We start from the raw sequence: 7,487 nt of genomic DNA, 5'->3' as shown, positions 1-7,487 counted from the left end.
TTCAAACATATAACAATTCAATCAAAACTATACCATAATCATGCAATACAATTTAGGGCCATGCCCTGCATTAACACTATGGGTCCATGCCCTGTCCTACGGGTGCTACAGTTTTCTTACCTGTATCCCGAGCTTCACAGTGCACCAAAGTCACGAGCACGGTCCTCTAGCACGAGCCTCTCCGAAACCCTAGTCACAACACATATAAAACACTCTTTAATACTAACCAATTCCAAAACCACTTTCCGGGACCAATCCCGTACTCTCGGGACCTCCAAATTCCTAAAACAATGCATCGGAAACATCCCCCGAGCCCTCGGAACAAATGCCCAAAATTGCAAAATTTCCCATCCTGAAAATAGCCTAGCGCCGTGGCGCTATCCATGAGGGCCGCGGCGCCCAGAGAAGTCAGAAAGTCCCCCTGACTGGAAACAGCCTCGCGCCGCGGCGCCCAAGAACAGGGCCGCGGCGCTCCTTTGCGAACCCAGAAATTTGGGTTTTTCCTCTGCATTTCCCCGAGCCAATACCCCTCCAAATCATCCCAAACAAATACTTAAACCCCAAGATCAATTTAAAACCTCAAATGAACCACCTAACAACCCATAAACACTAGCATCAAGATCAAACACACAATCACACCCAAAAATCCACCCTTTGATTTCTAATTTCAGCAAACTCAACACAAGACTTGAAAACTTAACTCATGCCTCAATTTCTCAAACCAAAACAGAAACAAGCCTTAAATTTACATAGAATCCTTACCTCAAGTGGAGAATCCACCCTTTAAGCTTCTTTGATTCTTCTCCTAACTCCCACTTCAGCCTCTTCTACTCTTCTTCTTCTTGCCCTAGCTTTTCATCTAGCTTTTCTTCTCTCTATTTTTTAACAAAACCATAATATGACTAAGCCTAAACCGTGTACCCCAATATCCCAGCTGAAATTTGTCTAAACCCCCTGCCAAATGACCATTTTACCCCTCCTAATAATCCTTTCCTAACTAAACCTTCAAGGGCACTCTAGTCCTTTCACTTCTATTTCAATTCTACCATTTTCCATCTAAACTTGTTACTCACAGCAGTTACAAATGGTTACCCAGGTTACTCAATCACCAATAACTATAACCACTAGTTCTCAACTCAACTCACAAAATTCCCCAAAATACCCCTAGGCTGCTCCTCAGCCGAGTATAAAATCCATTTGTGACCTTTTAAGTTAACTAGCTCTCTAGGACCGTCTCAGCACGTGCATCACAATAATAACACCACACTCACGTGGTACAAATCACATAATACAATTATCACATATATGCCCTCAGCGGGCTAAAATTGCCAATTTACCCTTATCATACAAACAGGGTCCACATGCATATTTATTTCACCTAAACATGCATACTAACCACATATTCATTAAATTCACATAAATTAATGCAGTATAACAATTATTGCCCTCCAGGCACACTAATCAAGGCTCCAAGCCTTACTAGCAAATTTAGGTCGTTACAGGCTTGACTGAGCGTAGGTTGAGCAAAAGGGAAAGTTGTGGTAGAGGTAGGAAGTGGAACGAGCACAGCTGCTCTAGGTATGGTGGAAACAGAGGAAAGGGGAATGGAAACAGTGGGATTTACAGCCCTGGGATTTGTGGCTGAAGACTGCTCATCAGACTCTTGAGAGGTTGCCATTGACGTGAGTCGGCGGCTCTGATACCAAGCTAAAAGGTTAAATAAAAGATACAGAATATAGTGTAATGCCTTTCTTCTCTATATTGTATTAAATTTTCTCAAAGAATACAATAGTGACACAGAGGAATATATATAGCCCCATACAGTTATAAACAAAGGGCTATCATTGGTTGAGGAATAAAGCAAATATTCCTTTTGTACAATTCTTGATTTTATGTGAATAAGGTAATCAAGGATACCTATTACAGCTGTAAAATAATGGATACATTTCTTCTAGAATCAATATTTATCCTTATCATTTGGAGATGATGATGTGTCCATTTCATTTATTTCAACAAGCAACAACATTACAGAAATGCGAAAAAATCCAGAAAACTGGAAATGAAAAAAATCACAAAAAAACTAAGAAATCACACCAAGGTATACACAGATCTGTTTAAAATAGTCAAATAAATGTAAAGAAAGAACTCCTGTCACTATATTTGAGAACAATGTTCTTACCCATGGGTTTTCTCCTCCAATATCCCTATGTTGCCTTTGATATTAGGATCTTCAAAACAAGAATGCAAAAGCTTCGAATGATTTTGCAAAAAAATGTGATTGTGATTGTGGTATTCTTGTGGTTGTCGTGGGTTTGGGTGAGGGAGAGTGAGATTACCGTGAGAGACGGGATGTGAATACCATAATGAATAAGGGTATTTTTCGAAAAACAATGAAAGAAATGCATAAAATTAGGATGTGAATAGTAGGTAGGATTTTTTTTTTAATTATGAGTCTCCACTAAGCATAGAAACTCAAATTTCCCATTGTAAATAGATGGGGAAACCTGTATATTTAATCAAGTATTTATTTTGTATTGATTCTCTATAGTATATTATATTTTTAATGATTTTCGTTTTTCTCAATAATTTCTTTCATTTATAATATCAAATATTTTTTATAGTTGAAATTATTAAAGCTTGATTTTATATTTTGCTAAAAATAATATTCTTTGATCATTTGTTGTTCATTAAATTGTTTCATATTTAATACTTAGAAGTTGCAATTTTGAAACGAATGAAAATTTACTTTGGAAAAATAGTTAGATTGGTTTCTAATTATGAGAGTCAATATATTAATAAATCTTATTATTTATATATAGGTGGATTTTGAAATCTTAATAACTCCTCGGCAAACTATTAAATTATTATTTTTAGTTTGTTTTTTTTTATTTTTTAAATATTTTATTTTGATACTAAAAACCTCACATTATTGGAACTAGGTTAGAACTAAATTGATTTAGGTTAAAGAAGTTTTTCTTGAAATTTTACGGAGTTCGTTTGGGTTCAACCTCATGCTAACGCAGTCGTAATACTCAATTAAAAATTCGTGTGCTTGCTAGTTGATAAATATTAAAATGTTTCCCTTTTTGTTCCAACACAAAACTTGATTTTATTTTTTAAGAGAAAATCAATGCAAAATCAATATAACACCAATGCATGATCAATGCATTTCGATGCAAAAATTTGGCATGTGGTTAAAAAATTTTGAAGAGGCATAATTTTTTACTCATTTTTTTCTTCTAATAACTTGGGGTTTTTTTTTTTTTTTTGAGTTCTAACTTTTGGATTGCGAAGACCCCTTTCTTAAATATGTCAATAAGTAGAATGATTTAGAGCTTTTAGCATAAATAGTGGTTATTTTTTCTCAGGTGATATTTCATTTGATATAGGTGTTGGTGCTTATGGTCTGTGATTTTATAAGAACTTGAGCTAGTAAAAACAATAATCTGCCTATGGATTAGTTCTGCCTGCCCATTTCCAAATTTGGTAAAGTCTGTTACTTGGGAATTTTAGGTACCATGAGAGATATCAAAGTGAAAGGAACTTCTAGGTTGTGTCCTACTACTGTATCTGATGGAGAATCTCATGTGCCACAATCTGAGTTAATCATGGACAGTCATACATCATCCCTTGGTGTGAAACTAACTCTTGAAATAGAAAATAAGTTTGTCCATCGCGTTTATGATGCCATAGCACCCCATTCTAGCTCCCCCCAATATGTCAAGTGGCCAAAAGTTGCTGCCTTTTTGTCATCCTTGGCCTCTGGATCTCTTAACTTGGATGTTGGATGTGGCAATGGGAAGTGGTTGGGATTGAATCTTGAATGTTTCTAACTAGGATGTGATATAAGCTATCCCCTTATAAAGATATGTTCAAATAGAGGGAGTGAAGTTTTGGCGGGAGATGCTGTAAATCTTCCATACAAGTCTGGTTTTGGTGATTCTGCAATCTCCATAGTTGTGTTACATCATCGAAGTACAGAGTGTAAGAAGAAGAAAGCAAATGAAGAACTTGTCTGAGATGTGAAAAAGGGTGGTCTAGTTCTGATAATGGCATGGGCTGCATAGTAAGAGGATAGATCATTGCTTGCTAAATTGACTCCACTTAACCAAAAGTATGTGGCACAATGGATAATTTTTCAAGTCCTTGCGATTGTAGAGTTCTAGTTGTTAGTAGAATTAGTTGTACAATTAGCTTTCTATTACATTGTAGAGTTCTAGCTGTTAGTACAATTAGCTTTCTGTTAGTAGAATTAGTTGTACAATTAGTTGTTAGTAGAATGGTTTGGGCTGCATAGTAAGAGGATAGATCATTGCTTGCTAAATTGACTCCACTGTACCAAAAGTATGTAGAGTTCTAGCTGTTAGTACAATTAGTTGTACAATTAGCTTTCTAGTTGCGATTGTAGAGTTCTTGCGATTTTGGAAGTCCTTGCGATTGTAGAGTTATAGCTATTAGTAGAATTAGTTGCACAATTAGCTTTCTATTAGGCTTAGCTCACTATATATACTGTTGTAACTTATTCTTCGTTCAAATGAGAATCGGAGCATTACATTCATTTTCCTTGTTTCATAATACTTCATCCTTCAAATTGGAAAGTATTATTGAAACTGAGAGGAATTTACGACAAGTAAAAGATTCCAAGGAAATAACTTCTCAAAGTGAATATGATTATGTAGCTTCTGATGATGCAAGAAATATCAATAATTGACCATCTTTAAGTGTTCCTATTAGCATATTTGTCCTTGTGGTTTTGTCCTTCACATAACAAACATTGGAGTGAAACGCAAAAAATATATTATTGTCAGCAGCGGCGAGTTTAAATATACTAACAAGACTTGTAACAATTTTACGAACACATAGGACATTCTTTAGATGTAAGTTAAGAGTGTGGATGACTAGTAGTCAAGGAAGATTGTCCAAATTGAGAAATATTTAGACCCTTACTATTGCCTATGGCTAGTTCTTCTTTTCTACCATAGTCAGTATGAAGACTAAGTTTGTCAAGTTCAAGAATGTTGTAGTTTGAGGCCACCATTGTCTGCTTGCTAGTTAGGGTCTATGACACATTCAAATGTGGCAATGTAAGCACTAGGATTTGTGTTGTTGTTGGTAATGGGAGCTACTCTATGGTTTGCGCTCGAGTTGGTGATCGTAGTTTGAGTACTTTTATCACTCTTGTACCAGTAGTTGGGTGCTGTGTCGCTGGATTTAATGCAAATCTGGCAAACGGCCTTGTTTCGTAAGTTAGATTTTCCTCCATAGCATCTGTCACAGTTCCCACGACCGCGACCTCTTATGCCAAAGTTCTTTATAGGAAAATTTACATCTTATGTGCTTTTTGCATTTTAATTCCAACAATCACATAAGATATTTTATTTACATAAATATCATGCAAAGTCATAAAAAAATACTGAATTTATAATATAATATATTTGAAATGAAAAAGTTCACAAAATTCCAATTTTTTCAGGTTTTTAAATAAATGTAATATTTTGGTTGTTTACGATACCAATACGATACTGATTGATTACATTTTCATAAAAAAAAACTTCATTTTTAGATCATTTTATTTAAAGTGTATTAAAACTTTTCATTTAAAAGTTACTATGTAGTATACTAAAAGTAAACTTTTCTAATAGGTTATGTGGTAACTTGTTATACTTTATTATAACTCATTAGTTTTTCAAATAAGCTTGAAAGTAACATAAAAGTATGGTAAACAATAAGACAGTATAATATAACCAAAAAATGACTATTTGGTATCTTAAGATAACAATTTTTCTACAAATAAGTTTTGGAGGTAACCAAAGTATATATGATATAATATGGTCTAAAAATTAAGCTTTTTATAAAATAAAAAAGTAACCAAACAGAATCTTATCAGCATCGTAAGTAACCAAAATGTTACTTTTGAAAACTTAGAAAAATGAAAATTTCGGGATTGTGTGAACTTTTCCTTTAAAGGTATATTATTTTTGAAATGTAAACCAAAATATTAATATTTAAATATTTAATATTATAAAATTAATTGTAAAACTACAATATTTTTCATATCCAATAGAATGTCAAATAGTATTAAATTTATCTCATCCTGCCAATTACATATAACGTTGTTAATTATGAGACAAGCATTGGGAGGAAGTAGATGGGAAGATGTTTGTGAAGAAGAAGAAGAAGATGAAGTTAAAAAAAAAAAAAAAAAGTTTATTTTGTATAATAAAAAAAGGTTAGTAGCGTTGACGCAGATTTTCGTCAACTAAAATATAAGTAATTAAACGATTAAAAAGATGAATATAGTTTTTTACGTGGTTCAGTAGTTAAAATCTTCCTATGTCCACGAATCATTTTTATTGATATGTTCTGTGTTAAAGCTAAGGGTCAATTTCACAAAGTTTTTCTTATACAAGAATTTGCGCGTGAAAAAATAAATGATCATAAATAGTCTATTTATAGGGTTGGCCTCCGATCTCCTCCCCCGATTTTAGAGGGAAGTTACATGATATTTTATCTAAATTTGAATTACAAACTAACAATATCATCACAAATATCTAATCAGTTTCCAATAAAAGTGAAAATATTTATTCAAATACAGATATTTTGATGTTACATCGCTTTTAACATGTTTTCCAACTAACTCATAGGTTGGTACCCCTTCGACCAGAAGCATTGAATTCCTTTCAAGTCAATCCTCTTGTCTTTTAGGGAAAGTTCTTCGCTAGTTCTCCAAGCCCATTTCACATATTTCTCGAGCTAATCATTATTCATCTCAAAAATAAAGTATAACAAGTTGTTTATGTATATGTTTTTATTTTTTATTTATTAGAACTATTTTTTAAAACTTATTTTGGTTATTTTTTATATTTTAAAATATACTTTTAACTAATTTTTTCTAATTTGAAATTAATTTTTTTTTAAAAACAAAAACTATTTTTTGAACCATAGAGCGGGTGACACATGATGTTCTAGTCACTACTTAACAGAATTGCAAACCTAGTAGTGAATTAATCACGCTTTTCTAACATTTGGGTATTTTGTCGTCAAAAATAAAAATTGGATATATATCCTACAATAAAATTACTTATATTAGTGTGTGATACACAGTACCACAAATGCCCAATAAAGATGCTAAAAAGAACTAGACAAATCTATTTCCCTTTTCTTTTCTTTTACTCCTATATTCTCATATTGGTAGAAAATATTAGAATTTCCATAAAATTGATTTTTACACAAAAATTCCATAAAAATTGTAAATTCTCATAATTAAAAAACAATAACTATTGGGAGTTATTTACACCCTACAAATATATAAATACACCCAAACTAATTATACCTCATTTCATAAATAAATAAAAAGTAAATTTATTCATATTTTCACCCCATGTATTTCCTATACTTGGTCTTGAAATTTATACTTATTTTTTTTTGCACATTATTTATTAAAATTAGAAAATAAAAAAAATTAAATAACAAATTAGATAATTTTT

At 32.6% G+C, this 7,487-nt stretch overlaps 1 pseudogene; it reads left to right on the top strand.

Moving 5' to 3' along the window:
- The first annotated feature begins 3,064 nt into the window (after positions 1-3,064).
- LOC133779581 (tRNA (carboxymethyluridine(34)-5-O)-methyltransferase-like) lies at positions 3,065-4,166 on the top strand (annotated as a pseudogene).
- Positions 4,167-7,487: the final 3,321 nt, after the last annotated feature.

The sequence above is a fragment of the Humulus lupulus genome, chromosome 5, assembly GCF_963169125.1.
Source record: "Humulus lupulus chromosome 5, drHumLupu1.1, whole genome shotgun sequence".
Lineage (NCBI taxonomy): Eukaryota > Viridiplantae > Streptophyta > Magnoliopsida > Rosales > Cannabaceae > Humulus > Humulus lupulus.
Note: the sequence above shows the minus strand (reverse complement) of the source record. Positions and strands in the feature narration are given on the sequence as shown.